The 24,840-nt window shown below is 32.4% G+C and overlaps 1 protein-coding gene across 1 annotated transcript in view; it reads left to right on the forward strand.

The window, feature by feature from the left end:
- Positions 1-24,840, forward strand: part of LOC114329730 (uncharacterized) — a 909,636-nt gene that overhangs the window by 578,163 nt on the left and 306,633 nt on the right. The window lies entirely within an intron of this gene.

Genomic DNA, 24,840 nt, shown 5'->3' on the forward strand with positions numbered 1-24,840 from the left:
GTTGGCTCAAGCATACTCAAGTACACCTGTTGATGAAATTATTAATAAATATATTTTATTTCGAAACCGTTTATGATTTAACCCGAAAGGGTCTTTTTAATATAAAAATACCATTTATAAAGGATGTTAATTAATCTTTTTTTGTTTTTTGAGAAAATTTGCAATAGTGATGTATTTTTAACGCTTTCAGAAAGTAGACGTTTGAAGAAACAAAAAGAGCACGACTATTTTTAAAAAAGCAAATATTTTGGCGTGAACATTTTTGATTGAAAATTATGCGTTTTTGATATCCTATTTCAAACAAATTAGAGTGTTTGAGGCATAAAAAAACTAAATATTCAACAAGATTCGTGATAAGAATTTTTTACATATAAAAAATTAGTGTGTTTAGGTTATATAAAGGCAAGTTTTCACCAAATTTCGTTAATAAAAATATTTTTGTGGAAGATAAAAATAAAAAACCAAAAACTGGTTCATTTACATTTTTCCCTATATTTTGAGGTTATGTGAAAAAATTGTAAACACAAAAGTCGTAGATCTTTTTATTACCTAACACCATTTGCCATTTAACTTCTTTCGGACTTGTAGTTTTGCTAAATATCGTGACAAAAAAATTTTCACCCTTAAAAACTCATCCCATTACACTTCTGGACTTCTGATCGCTCATGAATTAATTTTTCGTTATTATTGTTGTTATATTCTTTGATTTACTCTGTTACTTTTTCCCCTTTTTACAATTTTTTAAGCTTCGATCCTGCTCTATTATATTATTATACAGCTAAAAAAACATCGTTGGATTATAGAATTAATATAATTCGCCAAACAGAAATATAGTGGTCCTCTTGTAACCATTTTTATAAAAGCAATGATGAATAAGGTAAACAATAATAGTGTCATTTCCATTGTTGGAGATTTTCTCGAAAACAAAACGAAATAAAACGTGTAGCTACTAAGTCTCAATGTAACGTTATTTCCCAGGAGTAAATTATAACAAAGCATGTTTGGGCCATTTGTTTCAATAAGAACCGTGGACCACAGCCACCGGTAAAAACCCTAATGGCTGAGAGATTACGTATTTTAACCAAAACTATTTATCAAAAAGCCTGCGTTTATACCATTTCACTCATTGCTTCTCTGGGATCTTGACAGGACGATAGTTAGAAAAGGTCGTTAGACAGAAGGGCTTGAGTTTCTCGTTATGATTAATAATGCTTTGTTACACAGATGGAAATATTATTAGGTACACGGTACATAATATGTATATAATATAAGTTCTTCCAACGGATCTTTGTACATGTAGGCGAGCGGCAGCAATCCCTAAAATTACGTTATACCGACCACGAAAATCAACTTTAAGGTGTATGATCAATTTTGGTCACTCTTTATGTTTTCGAGGTCGCTGAATCCGAATATGAAGGTTATTTTGTTCTAAAATTGGTGGAACATGCTCAAAAATCAAATTTTATGCAAACATGCGAATAATCAATTTTTATGATTTTTCAATTTTTCCTCACTGTATCTTTGGTCGCTGTAAATATTTCTTTTAGAATTTTACTGTGTCATCTTTGAACTATTTAAATAACAATGAGATTTGTCCAAAATGTTTAAACATATTAAAAGAGTAGTTGTTAAGTTTTAAAAATTTTGTCGTCAGATTGTGTTAGTTTCATGTTTACTTAAAAAAGTTGAGTGACAAACTTTTTAGTTTATAATTTTAACTAACACCGCAATAAAATATGATTTATGAAGAAATTTGCAACAGGAAAAAAATTATGGGACTTTATATACGATAGGCACACCCCAAAGAACGCTTATTTCTCGAGATACTGACCACGGTGTGATGAATGGCTTATTTTGGTGATACTTTATGTTTTTAATGGTACCTACTGAAAACGAAAATTAGGTTTATTTTAAATTTAACGTGAGGGAACATTGTCAAAATCGTAATTTTACCCTAATAACAAAAAAAAATGAAGTCACGTTTTTTTGTGTTTAACTCGCTAAAACTCATTTTAATATTTTCTTCTGAAATTTTGTAGTATCTATTTCTCACCTTTCTAAAGACAATGAGACATGTTTCGATCTTTCTGTCTTATTATAATAAAAGTTATGAATTGTTTTTAAAGTAAAAGATGCAGATTCCTGAATTACAAAGTTTAATCGCAAAAGTTAAGTAAAAAGTTTTTAATTAATAGCTTTTTAATTAAGTTTATTTTAAAATATATAGTACAAAGAACAAAATGTTTTATAGAAAAAAATGGTGCTACTTTTAATTTAAAAAAAAAGTGACTTCATTTTTTCTATTCTTAGGGTAAAATTGCGATTTTGACAATGTTTCCCAATCTAAAATTTAAAATAAACCTCATTTTCGTTTTCAACACCATCAAAAACATAAAGTAAGACCAAAATTAGCCATTCACCACACCGTTGTCAGTATCTCGAGAAAAAAGCGTTTTTTTTTGGGGGGGGGGGGGGAGTTTCACTGGTTTATAAAGTCACAAAACTTTTTTCCTATTGCATATTTTAACTTGAAATTGTCCAGAAAAGTAATGCTGTGTTGATTAAAATTGTAAACTAAAAAGTGTTTCACCCAACTTTTTTAAGTAAACATGAAACTAACGAGATCTGACAACATTTTTAAAAATTAAGAACTTCTCTTTAAATTCGTTTAAACATCTTGGACACATCTCATTGTTGTCTAAATTCTTCAAAGATGACTCAGTAAAATTTTCAAAAGGAAATATTTACAGTGACCAAAGATACAGCGAGGTAAAATGAAAAGTTATCAAAATTAATTTTTCTCATTTTTGCATAAATTTTGATTTTTGAACATGTTTCACCAATTCTAGATAAAAATAAACTTCATATTATCATTTATACTGACGATTTATTTAATTTTAGTAAATTGAATTGTTATTGTTTTGTTTTCTTGACTTCACTTTTGTAAGCTTTGTCGATAAAATTGTACAATTTTTCATGACAATAAAGCATATTTCTATTCTATTATATATTCGGATTCAGCGACCTCAAAAACATAAAGAATGACGAAATTTTGCCATTCACATATCACGGTCGCTTTTTCGATTTCTAAGCCTCAAATTAAAAGTGTGCCGCTCGCCTAATGCATGAAATTATTCACGAATTAGTTTTTATACCAGGTCTTTTTTTTCCTCACAAAAAGTAGTATCGCAAAATTAAGCCGCCTGTCCATAGAAACCACAATTAGTTAAGAAAGGATAAGCGATACGGCATGTCTTTGATACATTATTTACTAAGAATTTTGACGTTTATCATTTTCAGTGACATTAGCGCATTTGTTGTGTTTACAAATGGTTTTTCATATTATTTAAACTTTTAGTCTGTGTACCTACATTTCAATGTAGTTCTTATTTTCAAACATAATTGTTATAACGACTAACTGTTGCTCTTATTTGATTACTTTCGGTAATTAATTATTTTTTTCTACAACCGTGTTAAAAATGCAATTTTAGCACTCCATACGAGCGTTAAAATGCTACTTTAAGGCACTAGTGCTTTAAAATATTTTTAAGGCACTGCAGTTCGTATTGACCGTATAGACAATTTTGATGTAATGTCAAAAAAATATAAAAATGGAATGTCAGTCAAGTTCAAGTAAAAGTTTTTGTAGATATTGTCCTGCAATTACGTTTGTAGAAAAGAAAATGTATGATATGCGTGTTAAAAAGTACATTTTTAAGGCACTGATGTGAATTGCAGAACTTGCTATCGCTCATTCTGCAAACTTTCACATGCGTGCCTTAAACGTCTTTGTACCATGCCTTAAACGTGTACTTTTAACATTTATATCATGAATAACTATTAAGCTAATGAGATAAGTAATAACTTCAAATTTTAGTTCCGTCGAACGAAAACTTATTTGTTTCTTTCCGAGATGACTTTGTAACTTTTTGTGTTTTTTTTTAATTTATTTATTACCATTTTTTATTAATTTATCTTTATATTCGTAATAGCCGATATAATGTTCAAGCTGTTTAATGATGAGTCCAGCAATCTCCTCAATAGTGAAAAAAGACGTCCACCAGAAAAATAGCCATTTTCTAATAATTACATTGACAGTCGATCGACATGTCAACATGTCGATGTAGGTTTCACTTAATGTTTTCATTTAAGGCCATCGGTACATAATTCGCAAATATTTTACGGCTATCCCTACTTTTTCTGTCTTTACACGGCAAATTACGTCAAAAACTCTACTTGACAATGTCGTCATTAACTTTAAAGATGGCTTTTGAGTGTTCTTGGATAACTGTTACTTGTATAATTAATTGCCTTAATTATTAATTCAGTTAATTAATATGATAATTTTTTCACTAACTATGTATTCAGTGATTGTAATAATTTATATACTGTACAACAAAAACTAATAATCAATCGAGTACAGAGGAAAAGTGATAAAGTCATTTTTTAATAATAGGTATATTGTTACTATGAAAAGCTTACAATTTCGAACATCTTTAACAACAAAATACTTGGATCACTGAATATATCCTCGTGTATTATCTGCTTGGATCTTCCATAAATAATAAACAATAAATAGCTTTTTAATAAGTTCACGTCTTAAATCAATTATTTATCAAATACACTATCAATATTATTTAATCAACAACTTAAAATATTCCTGATATTTAAAATTGTCACAGTCTGACTGACAATATGCTGACAATATTCTATTCGACTGAGTGCGTTGTATGAAAAAGGAAGATTTGGAAAATATCACCACGGACATTGTGTTCATTTTTTTCGAATACAAAAAAACCAATAAATATTTTTGAAAAATTTAAACGCAGAATGAAATAATAAATTATTACCGAAGACCGAAAGTCCCTTAGAATAAAAAAAGTTTATTTTGAATGAGATATTTGAAATTAAAAAAATCACACTAAATTTTCCCTTAGTTTTTCACCCCTGTAACTTATTAAAATAAACAGTATAGAAGTTCTCAGGGACTTTCTGCCCTCCCTAATAACGTAATCTTTCAATATGCGTTTAAATTGTTCAAAACTACTTATTAGCTTTCTCAGGATTAGAAAAAAATGAATCCCTTTTGCAGAGCATTGGAGCAGAAACTACGTACCCATTCCCTTAATTTGTTTGCAATTCAATCATTATCTTCTTCTTTAAGTGCCGTGCCCAAATTTTTAGGCGTGGGTAGCTTCCATAACAATTTGCCGATATCGTTCTCGATCTTGTGCGGCATGTAACAATTGATCTGCTGATAAGCCAGTCCATTGACAAAGGTTTCGGAGCCATGAATATTTCTTTCGACCAATTCCTCTTTTTCCGTCGATCTTTCCATTGAGTATTAACTGCAGCATCCTGTATCTGCTACCTCTCATTATATGCACTAGATATTCAAGTTTTCTCTTTTTTATCATCTTCATTAAGTCACCTTCGCCTTGACCTACTCTGTTTAAGACTTCTCTGTTTGAAATGCGTTGAACCCAAGACATTCTGAGCATTCTACGATACGACCACATCTCAAAGGCTTCTAATTTGTTCATCATGTTAACCTTCATGATCCAGGTTTCACATCCATATAGTAATACAGGATACACATAACATTTTAGGAACTTGATTCTTAGTTGTAAGTTCAGCTGAGAGTTGCTCAAAATAGATCTAAGTTTCATAAATGCTCCTCTTGCAATTTCTATACACGAGTTTTAATTTCTTCATCCGGATTTAGTGTCTCGTTTATCCAACATCCTAGGTATTTAAAATGGTTAACTTTTGTTATTGATTCATCACTGACAATTAGTTGCATAGGGCCGACGTCTTGTTTACTAACCACAAGTAACTTTGTCTTTGTTGCATTTATGTTAAGTCCGTTATTGGAGCATTCTCTAGTGACTCGATCAATAAGGAATTGAAGATCTTCGATATTTTCAGCCATGATCGCGGTGTCGTCTGCATATCTGATGTTGTTAATAGTTTCTCCCCCGATTTGAACTCCGCATTGTCCTTCCAAGGCTTCATTAAAAATTATTTCTGAGTATACGTTAAACAAATTTGGGGATAACACACAACCCTGTCTGACACCTCTTTGAATGCAAATTTTGTCTGTTTCTTTGCCGTCTACCAGAATAGAAGCTTCTTGATTCCAATATAGATGTAAAAGTCTCAGATCTTTATCATCTATTCCAATCATTTCTAGATATTCAAACAACCTATCATGTTGAACTCTATCAAACGCCTTCTCAAAATCTATAAAGCAGACGTAAATTGGTTTCTGTACTTCCCATGATCGTTGAAGTAATGTTAACATTGAGAACAAAGCTTCCCTTGTTCCCAGTCCTTCTCTGAAACCGAATTGTTTGTTTCCCATTGTCTCTTCACATTTCTGCTTGATTCTATTAAGAATTATCTTAAGAAGTAGCTTGAGAGAGTGGCTCATGAGACTAATTAGTCTAAAGTCTTTACATGATGATGTATTAGGCTTTTTGGGAGTGGAATAAATGTAGACTCCAACCATATCTGTGGCATCATTCCAGTCTCGTATATATGGTTATAAATGTTTGTTAATTGTGAGACATTGTCGTCATCCAGAAGTTTGAGCCAGTCTGATGGTATTTGGTCAGGGCCTGGAGATTTCCCATTTTTGCTCTGTTTGATGGCTTTCTCTACTTCCGCTTTTAAAATACTAGGACCAGTATTCGTATACTTTGTGGTGTTAAGTGGTGGCCTCGTATCCAGGAAGAGCTCTTTTATATAGTTAGTCCATTCTTCCTTTTTTTCATCTAAGTCGAGAATTATGTTACCTTTCGAGTTTCTCATAAAGTGATGAGTTCTTTTTCTCTGCGTGTAGGTAATTTCTTTAATCTTTTTATGTATATTAAACTCGTCATGTTTTCTTTGTAGTTCTTCCATTTCACGACATCTTTGTTCCATCCAGTCCTCTTTTGCTCGCTTAACCTCGTATCTTATTTGTCGATATATCTCTCTATACCGAATCTCGTCTTCGTTTTTCCAATTTCTTCTTTGTTGAATAAGGTCTAGTATTTTATCGGTCATCCAATCCTTTTTCTTTATTGGGTCTCGTTCTGGTTTCAAAACTCCGTTTACTATGGTGACCATGGCGGAATTCATGATATCTAGATTTTGACCGATATTTTCTTGTTCAGATCTTTCTAACTGTTTTTTAATCTCACGATTTATCTTATTTCCGAACTCATCTGCTATTATGGCATTCCTTAGGAGTCGAGTATTAGGTTTCTTCTGCGTTGTGGAGGCTTTTATTCTTTTTAGTTTTAGTTTGAATCCAGCACAGAGCAGATTATGGTTAGTTGCTGCGTCTGCACTTGGGTATGTTTTTGCAGATGTAATACTGTTTCTAAACCTTCTATTAATGATAATGTAGTCAATTTGATTTCTGACTGTCTTTCCCTCTTGATCAGCTGGAGATTTCCAGGTATATAGTCGTCTTTTAGGTTGCTGAAACAAAGTATTTGCTATAATGCATTTCTCTTCTTGGCAGAACTGTATTAGTCTTTGCCCTCTTTCGTTCCTTTCTCCAAGTCCATACTTTCCGGTTATATCTTGTGTGATTTCGGCACCAACTTTTGATTTGAAGTCTCCCATAATAATTGTAGCTTCATGTTTTTTTGTGCTCCGGAGAATTTGTTTAATTTCGCTGTAGAATTGCTCAATTTCTTCATCTGGTTTGTCAGCTGTTGGTGCATAGACTTGTATTATATTAATATTCAGCAGTTTATTTTGCAGCTGAATCATCATGATACGATCATTGAAGGGGACGAAATTTCGGATACAGTTACGAATTTCTTCTTTGACAATGATTGCGACTCCGTTACGTCTGGGTCCTTCTGCCTTTCCCGAGTGGTATACAATGTATCCATTACTCTCAAATATGTTTGACCCTAGCCATTTCGTCTCGCATATACCTAGGATAGGAATGTCTAGTCTGGCCATTTCTAGCTGAAATCAATCATTATGTTGGAGCAAAAATCCGTTAAAACGACTGTAGTTGTTTTCTTATCGGCATAAAGCAACAAATTGTAATTTAATAAACAAGGCATAGTACGGATTCCTCCTTGTAGTTCTTCCGAGAAGTAGTTGTAATTTTTCAAGTTTTATTATCATGCTATATTTATATTAAATTTATAACTAAATATTATTCTTGTTCTTTTTTTGACATCATAATCCTAGATGGGCCTTTGCCTGTCTGGCAAAGGTCTTTCCTTTCAGATCTCTCTTACACCCACCATTGTCTTATATTCATGGTTTTCAGGTCGCCTTCCACGTAAACCAAGTATATCGTTCTGGGACTTTCTTTTTTTTTTGTGTTCCCATCGGCTTCCACTGTAATATTTTTTTTGCTGTTTTTGCATCTTGTTGTCACTGGACATGCCCCAGCCATGACAGTCTTTGACTGTTCACAAATCTTACAATATCATACCCTTCATTCAATTCTTTACATTCGTCATTTTTCCTAACGACCCCGATGCGCCGCCTTCCTCTTTCATCGGGCAATATACTTTTCTCAGTATCTTTCTCTCGAATGTCCTGAGTCGGGCTTAATCTTTTTTTGTCATTACTCAGGTTTACCTGGTGTCAACAACCATATGGTGTCTAATCAATGTTTTGTAGATAGTCATTTTGGTTCTTTCGTCTAATAATTTTGATGTGATCAACTGCTGTGCCCCGCTGTAAATGACATATACTGTAACAGTCAGGTACGTCCAATATACTGATCTGAGTAAGTTTTGCATATTCCCCAAATATGTCCAATGGGTTTGAATTTACATTGGTAAGGTAGCTGTCTTAATCCATTATGTCCAAAGCTTCTTTTCAATAATCTTTTCTACTATAAATATTTCTGGTTCTTCATTCCACTTCGCTCACTGTAGGACTGTAGTAATTCAGACATGAAATAATCCTGAGGAAATGAAATATTTTCAATCGTTAACCATTCTTTTATTTTATGTATATATATGTTACAGTTCAAGTTGATTATCCAGTTGGAGTTGACTCCAACTAGTTGGAGTCAACTCTAACGGCTGGTTTCAGTAAAAGTTGATTATAAATATAAAATGAAGATTTATATTCAACATTTACTAGTTAAAGTAGACTCCAACTAGGAAAAGTATACTCATCCCAATGCCATTTAGTAAAAGTTGATTCTGATTCACACAAACAGCCGATTCTAGAAATTAAATGTTACTGAATATGTTCAAATTAGTCTAGGCTGTATCGTCGCCCCCGTTAGGTAAATTACTCCGATTCGAATTTTTTGCACAAACTTACTAAAAAAGAGTTCCTTATAACAAATCTACTGGGTGCCAGGCAGTACCTTGATCGATAAATTGTTTAAACAATTTTTTTAGACAAATTCACAAACATAATTTTTTCACTTCGAGTAATTTTTTAGTTTATTTGGGTTATTCTGAGCAAAAAAAGATATTTTGTGATTTTTCTCTAAAATTGATTGTTGTCGAGTTATACGCGATTTAAAATTTGAAAAATACGAAAATAGCCATTTTCAAGGCTTAATAACTCGGTTAAAATCCATTATTATGAAAGTCAGAAAGTGACCCAATCAAAGTTTATAGCCCCATCTACAAGATCCAGTAGAAATTTTTTGTCACTATTTTATTACTAAGCTTTATCTATAATTATTAACAATGAGCGCTAAATGCGTATTAGACGGCCGTCAATGGTGAGTGCTAAAGAGATGCACCATTCCGGCCGTCCAATGGTGAATCTCACTCGCACTCACATTGACGGCCGACTCAATACACGCTTAGCGCTCATTGTTGATAATTAAAAATAATATCTTATTAATGAAATAATGACAAAAATTTCTTCAGGATCTTATAGAGGTAGCTTTAATCTTTGATTTTTTTTTAGTTTCTGACTTCACTAAAATCATTCATTATTGTACTCATTTCCCCTTATTTTCGGCAGTAAAGTAACACTTTGTTGTATTGAAAGAAGAATGTTACTTTACCTGCCGCGATTATTAACCAAATTAACCGAGATTGAATGTAAGTGGTCAATGGCAGCAATCGATTATTTATTTGAGTGAAATTAAAATTTATTTACTTTAATTATTAAAAATATTGAACAAAATTTATCTTATTATTAATAAAATTTATGCCAAAAAGTAAAATTCTGTTGTGTTTCGCAATTATATTCATACAAAATAGACTGTTACTTCAGACACACTTTAAACCCTTCATGTACTGCTATCTATATTTACAATTTTCACACAATAAAACCTTTACATCAGCGGTTCTCAATCTTTTTGAGTCATGTACCATCTAAAGTTTCTTTTATTATATTTCTATAGTTTTAGATTGTATAATCAAGACTTACTATGTACTACTATTTTAAGTTTTTGTGTGTTTTGTGTACCACCGCAAATAATGATATGTACCACCGGTGGTACATGTATCACAGATTGAGAACCGCTGCTTTACATAATATGAGATAGAGTAGATAAAAATTATTTTTGTGAATTTGGTTAACAAAAATTGGTTAAACAATTTTTCGACCGCGGTACCGCGTGACACCCTGTATATTTGTTATAAGGATTGTTATACGGATGTATGTCTTTGAGTAAGTTTGTGCAAATCTTTGTCGAATCAGAATAATTTACCTAACGGGGGCGACGTTACAGACTATACTAATAGTCTGGGCTGATTATCGGAGAATAGGCCATTTTTGGGAAAAGTTATTTACCAGCAATTTTATTGCTGGAATCGAATTAAAAGATCCTATATATTATTAATATAGGTATGCAAAGTCCTCAGATAGTGTGCTACTTTTTTTATAAACAAAATGGCGCCCGAAAATCGTGTTTTTTTTAATTATTGCTCTATAACTCCGAAGATTTTAACTTTAAAACAAAAACACCCAAATAAAAATTCACCGTGATAAAATTCTGCATAGAGACGTGTTTTTCCCGATCTGCTACGACGAAAATTTTCCTCGGAAAATGCGGGTTTTCCCAACAAAATCTTTAATTATCAAATAAAGTTTTAGATAAGTAATTATCTACCAATAATTAAATAATTTGGTGACTTAAAAGCCTTCTTGGTTTAGATTATAGTTCCAGAAGCTGGTGAAAATTAACCGAATATTTTAGCAACAATTCAATTGTTAATTAATAATTTACGGTCGGAATAATAACCAAAATAACAATGATACACTGATCAAACTTTGAAATCTTATAAAGATGAGATGCCTATTTAACATTTTGTTGACAAAATATAAATTTTTTATTTTTTTGCATAATCTTTAAATGTTAAAAAAATAGTTATAAACAAATTAACGTTCCTCAGAAAGTTTTTATTATATTTTAATTTTAAAAAATAGCTAAAATGCGCATTTCAAATATCTTGAAAATGAATGCTTTAAAACTTTTTTGCAACCATTTGCAAAAAAGTTATGAAAAAGCAAAGTAAACATACGATTACTAGGGTGTTTATAATTTTTTTTAATTCTTTCAAAGCGTATAAGTGAGTTTAAAGTACAAGCTAATTATTTACAAAAAAATATAGATTATCAGTTTAATAGTTATATTTTAATTAAAGATTATAAATATGTTTTTTTGTAATTTACACGCGCGAAAGTAGAGTAATACAGTACTGTAGCTAGAATTTTCACTCGGAGCGACGATCCGCCGCGAGACGTACACTTTTAATAAATAATATATGCTGCGTGTCAGTCGCTTCGAGTGATCATTTTAGCTCCGACTCTGTATCAGGCCTACTTTTGCGCTAAAAATTACAAAAAAAAGTATTTTTAATCTTTGATTGAAATATAACTATTGCACTAATTTTTGACATTCTTTGCGAGTAATTAGATTGTACCATAGACTCACTTTTAAGCTTTGAAACAATTAAAACAAATTATAAACAACGGAATGATCGTATATTTACTTTGCTGTTTCATAACTTTTTTGCAAATGGTTGGAAAAATTTGTTAAAGCATTAATTTTCAAGACCTATGAAATACGCATTTTAAGTATTTTTGAAAATTAGAATATAATAAACAATTTCTGAGAAATGTTAATTTGTTTATAACAATTTTTTTAAACATTTAAAGATTATGCAAAAAAATGAAAAAATTATATTTTGTCGACAAAATATTAAATAGGCATCACACCTTTATAATCTTTCTAAGTTTGATCAATGTCTCATGATTATTGTGGTTGTTATTGCGACTGTAAATTGTTAATTAACAACTAAATTGTTGCAAAAATATTCGTTTCATTTTCACCGGCTTCTGAATTTATAATCTATGCCAAGAAAGCTTTTATTTTACCAAGCTATATAATTATTGATAAATAATTACTGGCCCAAAAAATTTATTTGAAAATTCGAGATTTTGTTGGGAAAACCCACATTTTCCGAGGAAAATTTTCGTCGGAGAAAATCGGGAAAAACATGCCTCTATGTAGAATTAAATTGGGGTGAATTTTTATTTGAGTGTTTTTGGTGTAAAATTAAAATCTTCGGAGTTATAGAGCAATAATTGAAAAAATACGATTTGTCGGCGCCATTTTGTTTATAAAAAACGTAGCACACTATCTGCGGACTTTGCATACCTATATTAATAATATATAGGATCTTATAATTCGATTCCGGCAATAAAATTGCTGGTAAATAACCTTTCTTTGTACTTGACTAATTAGACCAGCGTATTATAACTATTTTTTTTTCAAAATTCAAAGATTATGCAAAAAAAAGAAAAATTTATATTTTGTCGATAAAATATTAAATAAGCATCTCATCTTTATAATCTTTAAAAGTTTGATTAATGTATCATGATTATTTTGGTTATTATTGCGATCGTAAATTGTTAATTAACAATTGATTTGTTGCTAAAATATTCGTTTAATTTTCACCGGCTTCTGGAATTACAATCTATACCAAGAAAGCTTTGATGTCACTAAGTTATTTAATTATTGATTAATAATTACTTACCTAAAACTTTATTTAAAAATTAGAGTTTTTGTTAGGAAAAACCGCATTTTCCGAGGAAAATTTTTGTCGGAGCAAATCGTGGAAAACATATCTCTATGCAGAATTTAATTGCGGTGAATTTTTATTTGGGTGTTTTTGTTGTAAAGTTAAAATCTTCGGAGTTATAAAGCAATAATTGAAAAAAATACGATTTGTCGGCGCCATTTTGTTTATAAAAAAAGTAGCACACTATCTACGGACTTTGCATACCTATATTATTAATATATAGGATCTTATAATTCGATTCCAACAATAAAATTGCTGGTAAATAACTTTTCCATGAATTTTGCTAATTAGCCCAGAGTATAATAAGTAGTTGAAACGGTCAAAACAAAGAAACGCACACTCATCAAAAATGCACTTAAGATTCTCGTATAATCAACATTTACTGAATCGATCCAGGAAGAGTCAACTCCAACTAGTAAAAGTTGATTTAAATTTTTAAAATCAACTTTTACTGCTCGTTTCAGTTGGAGTTGACTCCAACTAGTTGGAGTCAACTCTAACTGAGAATCAACTTGAACTGTAACATATACATATAATGGATTTCTACGGCTGTCGCCCCTCTCCATACCCAGCTTCGAATTTTTTCTATCGTATCACATATCTTAATCCAATTGCCTCGAATCCACTTCCTCCTGAGTATTGTCCCTCCAGCTTCTCCGTGGTCGTCTTCTTGTTATTCTCTCCGGTCTGACCCATTCTAATATTTTTCTCGGCCAGCGAGTCTCATTCATTCTTTTAACGTGACCAAACCATGTCAGCTGTCTCTTTTCAATATCGTCTATTATAGTTTTTTCCACCTTGATATGTTCTCTAATTGTTTCATTTCTTGCATGTTCGAATCTCGAAACCTGACAATTTCTCCTCAAAAAGTCCATTTCTGTACTAAGTAGCCTCTTTTTATTTCTTGCACTTATGTCCCAAACTTCTGCACCGTAGATTGTAGCTCTCTTTATTAAACTTTAATATATTCTTCTCTTTGTTTCCTTCTTGATATCTTTGTCCCATAAAATTGAATTGAGGATCTAGTGATGCTTCTACCTTTACTGATCCTTTGTTATATTTCATCTTAACTATTTCCTCGTTTGTTAAATATAGCTCCCAAATATTTGCATTGTTTCACACCAACAATATGTCCTTGTTCCAATGGTAGGTATTCAATGTCTTCGTTTCCCACTATGAAGTATTCTGACTTGTCCATATTTATTACTAATCCTTCCTGTTGCCTGTTGGTAATGTTCATTTAGCTTCCGTATCATATAGCTTAAGTCATCTTGATCTTGGGCTATAACAACTTGGTCGTCCGCAAAGTATGATGTAAATAGGGAGTCGTCTCCCACTTTCAGTCCCATTGGTTTTACTGCTTTTGTCCACCTCTGTAAGGATTGGTCAAGGTATATTTTAAAGAGATTGGGAGATAGACAACATCCTTGTCAGAGACCTTTTGAAGTATTAAATGCCTCAGTGAAATTTTTGCCGTTTTTGATTCTGGTGTTAGTGGTCTCATATATCATTTTAGTTGCTTGTATGAGTTTTCCATCGATACCGATGTCTTTCATTGACTTCCATAGTTCTATTATGGGGGCACTACCATAAGCTTTTTCTAGGTCGATAAGAGCGAAGTGTGTTTCCTGATTTCTCTGTATCCTTTTTTCTAGTGCTATTTTTATTTGATGCATTATCCAGGAATTTCTTGCTGCTTATTTAAAATTTCCGGATGGTATCGTGCATTATCCAAAACATTTTAACAGATAGTTCATGTAAACTTAGAAATAGATTTCCTTTCAACCGTTTCACAAACATCTCCATATTCATATTAACGTGATAATCAGCCAATTTTGATTTTGACGAATACAAGATTCGCTCCATTAACAAAACCATATCTTCCACCAGCATGAAATAAAATATGTCTCTTTCCCGCAGTATCGGTGTGTTTTATAGATGTTATACTCTCATCCTGCAAAATCCGTGTTATTTCACCTTAAGCAAAAATCCACGTTTTGTCTAAATAAACAAATAAACCGTGTTCTTTTTTTTAAACCAATATTAATTAAAATATAATATAGTACAGTCCCTGACGGTTTTCACCTCTGATTTTGTTGAACATTTATCGATATTCTTGAAAACTAGTTATCATTCAACAGACAAACTTGCAGATATAATATATATGTTACGGTAAAAGCCGATAATCTGGTAATTGTACACAATTACCGGTAATTATATACAATTACCAGAGTCGACGGTAAATGTAGGAAATATTCTATAAAACCCTTTATTTCCTACTTTTACCGGTAATCGTATACATTTCTCAGGGGTTCTTGGTAAAAGTAAGAAGTTCAAATTATAACGATTGACACGCAAGCGGAATGCCACAATACATAACTGTAGAAATCATAAAGATCTATTTGGATTCGTGTGAAACTTGCCAGAAAATATCTAAAGTTCCCAAAAAAAGGTTTAGTAGTGAAACCTATACTGTCAAAAAGAAATGAATAGTAGAGGTCAAATAGATTTGATAGATATCTATGCAAGCACAAGCAGATAATTAATTCAAGTTCATTATTGTCTACCAAGATCACTTAACAAAATTTGTACAATTACGGCCGTTGAAAACTAAACATGCAGAAGAAGTTGCGTTAGTTCTTGTTGACATATTTTGTGCCTTTGGAGCCCCTAGCATTCTTCAAATCGACAATGGACGAGAATCCTCCAACACAATTATAGAATAACTGTGCTCCATATGAAAAGATTTAAACATAGTACACGGTAAGCCAAGACACAGTCAGTCACAAGGATCTGTTGCGAATAAAAACATTGAAAATATACTAAGTTCCTAGTTGGAAAGCAATCAAACAAAAACAAGTTGTCAGAGGGTCTACGATTCACCAACAAGCGAGCTTAACCTTATGGCATCAAGTGCAGTCGGCATGAAGCTATGTTTCTGGTTCCTGCCAAAATTAGTTTCAAAACTTTATCACTGCCAGAAGATCCGTTAGAAAATATTTCGAGTTAAGAAGATTTGGAAATAGAAGAACAAGTAAAAGAAACCCAGTCAGGTCCCGATTTTGAAGAACGTGAAGAAGCAGAAGTGGATAAACCAAATGAGCTTCTAATAGAACAAGAACTAGAACTAGAAAAACCTGAGCAACCATCAGTGAATGAATCTAATGTGATTCTAGAAGAACTATTTTCTAATAAAATTTCAGAGAGGCGAGACTCTAAATGAATTATATGAATTGGGTACAAAGAAGGGCGACTGCTACAGTTGCATAGCAGAAATCAATTTACCATCTGCAAAGAATCATTCATTTCTTTAGACATAGTTCCAAAACTAAACATTTTTCATTGCGCGAGTATGTTAAAAAAACTGGAAAGTTGCTTAACTCCAAGTTCTATGAGAGTTTGCCATGTGACAATAAATAGTAAGTTAGTAAAATACCTAGTAGTATTAATTCAGGCAAAATAGCTCAATTCAGGTTAATCAAAATGTCTCTTGTTTTTAATTCGGTTCAATAAAAATCAAACATCTTTTGGAATTTATTGTTTTTATTTACCATTTTACTTACTTTTACCACTAGTCCTAGGTAATTGTATACAATTACCGGTAAAAGTGGATAATTGGAAATAATTTCCTACATTTACCGTCGGTTCTGGTAACTGTATACAATTACCAATTATGTACTTTTACCGTAACATATACACCAACCATAAATTAAATAAAATAAATCAAATAAATAGAAAACAAATAAATAAGCTGCAAGTTTGTCTGTTGAATGCTACTGATTTGTGTATCAGCATTGAAATAAGAAATCTAACAAAGAATTTATTTTACAATTTGTCTTTTTCTCCTTAAAAAAATCAAATTTAGTTATTTTTACATCATTAGGTAGTACACATTTTTTAACATTTAGCTTCGGATCCAGAGTAGGCGCGTAATCCCACAAAATCCTTTTTTGTAGATTAAATAAACCTTTCCCCAGGGTTTGGAATTAACGAACAATTTCTGAAGCAACCTTTCCTGATTGTTTTATACCAAATTAAAATTTCATCCTGTAAATGTTGGATTAGGAACCGTAAGAAGGTCAACAGCCTAGAATTATATATTATGTTTAGTTAATGTTAATGTGATCTGGGAGCTACGTCATTTTCAAAAATTTTATAAACCTTTGTAGTTTAAATATGGACCCCGTTATACAACAAGGAACCAATGAGATTAACTTAGTTGAGAAAATTAAGAAAACTATTTTATTTGTTTTAATAAATTATTTGGACATAAAAATAAACACATGTATTGTAACTTATGGGTACTAATGCTATAATAAAATAAACAACTACAAAATTAGCTCCTAAGGTAGAAAATAAAATCACTTGTTTTTTTGTTGTTAAATGTAACATTAACAAGCTGAAAATGCGAGCATTATCATAACGAACACTTTATTTATTTACGTATTTTAATTCGTAATATGGAAAATTGCTATTATGAAAAGTAGTTTAGAATTAATAATTATGTTTTAATGTGCAATTATATCATTCTAATTTAAATGTTATGAACTATAAAGGTAGTTTACTCTTGATCTAAATTTATATTTTTATATACCTCGTATAAAATTAATAAAACTTTATATAATATGTTGGTTGCATCATAAATCTTAGAACATGAATAGCTTTTTATGAAGAATAACTTTTCTTCGTCAAATTAAAAATAAAAGAGTTATAAATGAAAATGTTGTTGGTATCCATAATTTGAGAAAAACTTTCAAATATTTTTTTCCATTACAATTGCATATATCAGACCATAATTTTTTATACCAAACAATATTATTTCATATACTGTCGGTTCGCTAAACTTAGACACAACTGGCAAGTGATTTTAGACAATAATAAAAAAAATAATTACTAATTAGTTAATAATTACTAAATAATTAGTAATTTTGCCAATTTTGGCAAAATTCGCAAAAATACAAAAAAATTACCTAATAAAATTACTAGCCAGTTGTGTCGAGTTTAGCGAACCGACTATACAGGGTGTCCAGAAACTCTACCGACCAACGAAGACAGGAGATTCCTCAGATAATTTTAAGAGAATTTAACCACATTCACCTAGTCCGAAAATGCTTCCTAAGGGAGCTAGATCTCTTTGAAGATGGCGTCTTGTAATTAGTTTTTCTTAAGTACCTCCAGAACGCTTTTAGTTAGAAAAAAACGAAAATTGGTACACATACAGTAAAAGCTGTGTTAACGGCCACCTGTCAAAACCGGCCACCTGAACTAGCCGGCCAGTTTCAAAGTTCCCCAAACCAAAATTTGTGGACTGCAAAACCTGGTATTAGCGGCCACCTTTTTATATCGGCCAACAGTTCTGTCATTTTTAGTGACCGTTATTGACAGGTTTTACTGTATTTATCTTCCAGAGATAAATCGATTCCATCTATGGTGACTTTGGGTGGTGGTTTTGGGTGGGGCAACGGTTATTTTATCGCATAACTTTTTTATCTTTAACTTTTAAGCACTTTTGATACTGGATTATTAAATTGTTAGGTAGTCTAGTACTAAAAGGTACTCTTGCTTTAAGACAGTAGGACCGTTTTCTAGAAAAATCGATTTGAAAATTTTTCGTTTTGTGAATTTGAAAAAAATTTTGAAAATTAAAAAAAAATGGTGTATTTTACCAACTTCAAGCAAGAGTAACTTTTAATAATAGAATACCTCATAATTTAATAATGTAATGTCAAAAATCCTTAAAAATTAAAGATAAAAAAGGTGTGCGATAAAATAACCGTTGATCTACCCAAAACGGACGCATATGACCGGTACTATAAATTCACAATTAATAAAATCGACTTATCTCTGGAATTAGTCCTGTCGCCAGGGGGTTACAACGGCCTCCTTTATTCAGATGGACTTACCCAAGTTTTTTTCATGTATTTTGACCCGTAGAATACGAATTTTTTGGCTAACAGTTGATCCGGATGTCGATAAGATTGTTATTGACCAAGAACTTGAGGAATTACATAACCGCGATCTCTCGCAAAACAAAACATTTTTGGTATTTTTTGGGTCATTCTAAGCAAAACATGTTTTTACAATTTTTTTCGTAGGATGGCTAGTTTTCGAGATAACCGCGGTTGAACTTTCAAAAAATCGAAAAATTGCAATTTTTGAACCCGAATAACTTTTGATTAAAAAATAAAATAGCCAGTCTGCTTACCGCATTTGAAAGTTTAAGTCAAATTATATCGGTTTTAATTATTTGCATTGCTAAAAATTTAGTTTTTTATTGTTTAACAAAGCTACAAACACATAGTGTTTCCCGTGCCTTTACATGCATTTTAACGCATGCTACGTAGAAATAGCCTCGATTGCACTAGTACCTATTCTACCTACTCGTTAGATTTTAAATGAGAAATCATAGAAAACATCTCTCACGCACTAGGTGTTTGTAGCTTTGTTTAACAATAACACAATAAACTTTTAGCAATGCAAATAATTAAAACCGATATAATTTGACTTGAACTTTAAAGGCGCTAAGCAGAATTGCTATTTTATTTTTTAATCAAAAGTTATTCGGGTTTAAAAATTGCAGTTTTTCGATTTTTTGAAAGTTCAACCGCGTTTATCTCGAAAACTGAGCATTCTACGGGAAAACTTGTTAGAACATTTTTTACTTAGAATGACCCAAAAAATACAAAAAAATGTTTTGTTTTGTGAGAAACCTCTGTTATGTAATTCCTCAGGTTCTTGGTCAATAACAATCTTATCGACATCCTGATCAACTGTTACCCAAAAAATTCGTATTCTACGGGTCAAAATACATGAAAAAAACTTGGGTAAGTCCATCTGAATAAAGGATGCCGTTGTACCCCCCTGGCGACAGGACTAAATATAAATAAATGTACCAATTTTGGTTTTTCTAAATAGTTTTTTTTATTGAAATTTTTTTTTGAACTCAAACAACGAAAAATTTTCAAATCGATATTTCTAGAAAACGGTGTATCCTATCGCCTTAAAGTAAGAGTACCTTTTAGTACTATAATGCATTAAATTTTAATAATCCAGACTCAAAAGTGCTTAAAAATTGAAAACAAAAAAGTTATGCGATAATATACCTGATGCCCTACCCAAACGGATGCCTAGGACCGGTACTAGAAATTTGCAATTAATGAAATCGATTTATCCGTGGAAGATAAACATGTGTACCAATTTTCGTTCTTCTAAATAGAAGCGTTCTGGAGATATTTAAGATAAATTAATTACCAGACGCCATCTTCAAATAGCTCTAGCTCCTTTAGGAAGCTCCTGTCTTGGTTTGTCGGTAGAGTTTCTGAACACCTTGTATTTTAATTTCATAACAAATGGATCAGTACATTTATCATAAAGGGTAGGCCGTATACTCGTAAATATATACCTACTTAATAAATTATTGCTGTTAAAATATACTCAAATTGTATTTTTTGAAAATCTTATTTATTTTATATAATAATTAAATTCACTAGTTTGACATTCACGAAGTGTCAAACTCAAATGTAAATAAACTATGCTTTGCTGAACAAATTGAGATTAAATAATAATAGTCAGTTCTTTAACGGTAAAATATTGCAAAACCTCTAAATTTTAAAGAACCGCTTGGATTGACATGAAGTTTGGCATACACATAGCTAACAAGTCAAAGAAAAAAAGTGATATTGTGCCGATATGTGCTTTTGCCCTGGGGGTGGTTTTCACCCCCTCTCGGGGGTGAAAAAATATTAGTCCAAAGAAAGTCAGGAAATGGATAAACTGGCTAATTTTAAGTAACTTTCGTTCTATAGAGTTTTTCACTAAGTCAATACTTTTCCAGTTATTTGGCAGTGAATATGTTCATTTTTTTCAACAAAATAACCACGCTTTTCGACGGTTTTTCGCAAATAACTCAAATAGTAAGCATTTTGTCGAAAAAACATTCTTAGCAAAAATAAAGCCTGTAAAAAATTAAAAAAAGTGTATACATCACATCTCTACACCTAGTAGAAGCAGAGTTATAGCTAATGAAAAATAGGTTCATATTCGTCAAATTCCAAATGGAATATTTTAACGTCAAATAACCAAAAATAAAGCACATTATAACTCATTATAACTTATTTAAAGTGTTTAAAAAGAGCTTCATTTTTGTTTTATAAAAAAAATTTCTAGTATCAAAATTAAACAAGCTACGCTCAAAATAAAGTTAGTCCCTTTTGGTTTTGGTAAACAATCGAGAAAATCACCCCCTAATTAGTATTTTTCAAAAATAAGCACTTTGAATCGATGAAACTTACAGATCAAATAAACACAACACAAGTAAAATAATTTGTGGAGCGGTAACGATTAATTTCATTTACGTTGCTAATTAGGGGGTGGTCTTCCCGATTTTATTTTTGTAAAAACAAAAGGGACCAACTTTATTTTGAGCGTAACTTGCTTCAATTTATTGCAAGAAACTTTTTGTAAACACAGAAATAAAGATTTTTTTAAACATTTTAAAAAAGCTATAATGGGTTTTCCCCAAAAAGTGTTTAATTTTTTTGGATATTTCACGTCGAAATATTCTATTTGAAATTTGGTGAATATGAATCTATTTTTCATTGGCTATAACTCTGGTTCTACGAGATCAAGAGACCTAACGTGTACACAATTTTTTTTTTACTTTTTATAGGCTATATTTTTGATAACTTTTTTTTTCGACAAAATACTTACTTTTTGAGTTATTTGCGAAAAACCGTCTAAAAATGTGGTTATTTTGTTGAAAAATGAACATATTCACTCGCAAATAACTCGAAAAGTGTTGACTTGACGAAAAAGCTCTATAGAACAAAAGTTACTTAAAATTACCCATTTCTGGACTTATTTTGGACATATATTTTTTCACCCCCAAGAGGGGGTGAAAGTCACCTCCAGGGCAAAAGCACACATCGGCAGAATATCACTTTTTTTCTTTGACATGTAAGCTATACCTATGCCAAATTTCATGTCAATCCAAGCGGTTCTTTAAAATTTAGAGCAAAAACCGCGAAAGAATGGACTATAATTCAAAATAACCAAATATTGTTAAAATTATTCAAATTCATTAATTACAAACGTCACATAATATAGGTACCTTGTTGTGCATTACGTCAATGGTTTTAATTTTAAAAATAATTCATATAGGTACAATATATTACCTGAATTTACAAATAAATTAAAGGAATAAACGGTTTACTTACACAAGATTCGATATTTGATGTAAGATGTAAGAAGGTAGGTAATAAATTGATTTTTTTATAGTCACACAAATATACGACAGCGCTTGCTCAATTCTGGAAGAGAAATGTCAAACATTTGTAAAACTACTAGATAATTATTACTTTACTAGTCTACTCGTAACTTATTGAGTTTGATGTTTAGCTTTTTGAAAAGTAGCCTACTTCCTAATCGACCACTTGAGCTCACGTTTAGTGCGTCGGTCGGTAGGAAATAACCGGATTGTGACGTCACATTTTAGACTTTGAGGTCGATTATCTCGAAGACGGTTAGAGATATCGAAATGCCGTTTTAAGATTTGGATTCAGAAGGCAAAACTACATAAGAACCCATCGATACACCTGCTCTAAGTATTACAGGAGCGGCAACGCAATAACACACAGACTTTTGCAAATTTATAAACGAAAAGTTTTCGTTGAAAAGCCACGTCTGGTTCGAAATTTGTATTTATGTGAAATCCGTCTATAATCTCGATTATAGTGTTCTCTGCTATAATATTTGTATAAAATAATAAACGATTGATGACATCGAAATTATTAGATCATCATCAACCCGTATGCGTCCACTGCTGGTCTCCCTCAGCTCTTTCCATTTATCTCTATTTTGTGCGGCTTGCATCCAGTTACCGATAACATGCTTCAAATCATCGGTCCATCTGGTTCGTGGTCGTCCCATGCTCCGTAATGCTTCTTCTCGTGGCCTCCACTCAACAATACGTTTTGTCCATCGGTTGTCTGGCAATCTGGCCACGTGTCCTGCCCAATTCCACTTAAGCGACGCGATTTTTTCGACAGCGTCTCTTGATTCGGTCTCTCAGGGAGACACCCAAAATCTGGCGCTCCATAGCCCTCTGAGTTACGCGAATATTGTTCACGACCTTTTTTGTTAGTGTTAATGTTTCGGCTCCATAAGTGAGTAGAGGCAGGCAGGATTTAAATACATAGTTCAGTTTACCAAACGCTGCCCAGGCTGACCCCATGCGACGTGGGAGTTCGCACGTCTGGTTATCTCGTCCCAACCGAATTTCATGTCCAAAGTACTTATAAGATGCAGTCTGCTCAATATCCATTCCATCAACAGCTATATTACGATTTAGCACCAGATTAGTCATTATTTGCGTCTTGTTGGTGTTAGTCTTTAGTCCGACCTCTAAGGAAGCATAATATAATTTGTTCAATATTATTATTGCATCATCTATAAGATCGGCTATAAGACCGATGAAATCTGCGAATCTCAAATGACTGAGCTTCTCTCCATTTATATTGATACCATATCCGTTTAGATCTGCCATCTTAAATGTGTGTCCTAAAAGGGTTGTGAATAGTTTCGGTGAGATGGTGTCTCCCTGCCGTACTCCTCGCTGTATACAGAAGGTATTTGTTTGTTGTTCAGACAGCCTTACGCTAGCCGTTGTCTTTTGGTAGATATATTTGATCATGTTAATGTAGCGATGGTCTATTTGGCATTCTGTCAATGCTTTTAACATTTTCTGCTGGCTTATGGTATAAAAGAACCTAAGGGAAATTATTAGATAAAGAACCAAAATGACTATCCTCAGAATATTGTTCAGACCCGTAGTAACTTATGGTTATGTAACCTTTTTTTTTCATCTTTAAAGAGGGGGGTCTGGAATCTTCAAACTACATCTCAGTCCAGAACGCCGCCTGACTGACCTTAGTGCAGGATTCATTCATCGTAGCCCCAGCGATAGTTCCCGAGGTACTTTAAAAAAAAACGCTCTCTCGTCGCCGAAAGCCTACCTGCTAAACCAGACCCTCCTCTTTCATCCAGCGCTCCGAAAGCGGAATGGCCGCTGCAAGGTCGACATCGCTTCCGAAGCACTTTACCTTCATTTATCCACAGACTGTAAGCAAGGAGGCCCTTTCTTTTCCCCGTTTTCCCTTTTTTTGGTCCCAAAATTGGGTTTTTGTTTGTATGTTTTTTTATTAGAGCTTCTTTACCACAGTCTGTCTCATACAATCTAATTCACCTATTCGCCTCTCATCAAAACCTATTTCCTCTACTTTCTACTTACTTATTACTTACCTATTTCTCTCTCACCCTTACCGTTGGTACAGCTGTTTTTCCTCCTCTTCTTTCTTCTTGATCACTACACGGATATAGTTGTGTATACTAGTCCAACCAGATCTATTTTCAGTCATTCTCTCAATCATTTCTTGCACAGTCACAAAATTCACACCTGTCTCTCTTTCCATTCTGTTCCTTTCTATTATCCATCTGTTGCACTCTAGCATCGTATGTGTAACGGTGTCCGGGTGTCCGCAGTATAGGCATTCCTCAGTATCAGCCTTTTCAAACCTAGAGAGGTAGGCTCTAAAACACCCGTGTCCTGTGAGCACCTGCGTTAGGAAATAATCCAGTCGTCTGTGACCACAGTCCATGCAATCTTTCAAGTTAGGTAGCAGAATCTTTGTCCACTGTGCCACATGCTCCGTGTTGTTCCATTCTTCCTGCCATCTTTCAATTGACCTTTATCTTTCCTGTCTTCTCTCGGCCATAGTGAGCTCAAGGTCGCTTCTCTCAGGATGTGAAACTT

Source organism: Diabrotica virgifera, chromosome 1 (assembly GCF_917563875.1).
Source record: "Diabrotica virgifera virgifera chromosome 1, PGI_DIABVI_V3a".
NCBI classification, from domain to species: domain Eukaryota; kingdom Metazoa; phylum Arthropoda; class Insecta; order Coleoptera; family Chrysomelidae; genus Diabrotica; species Diabrotica virgifera.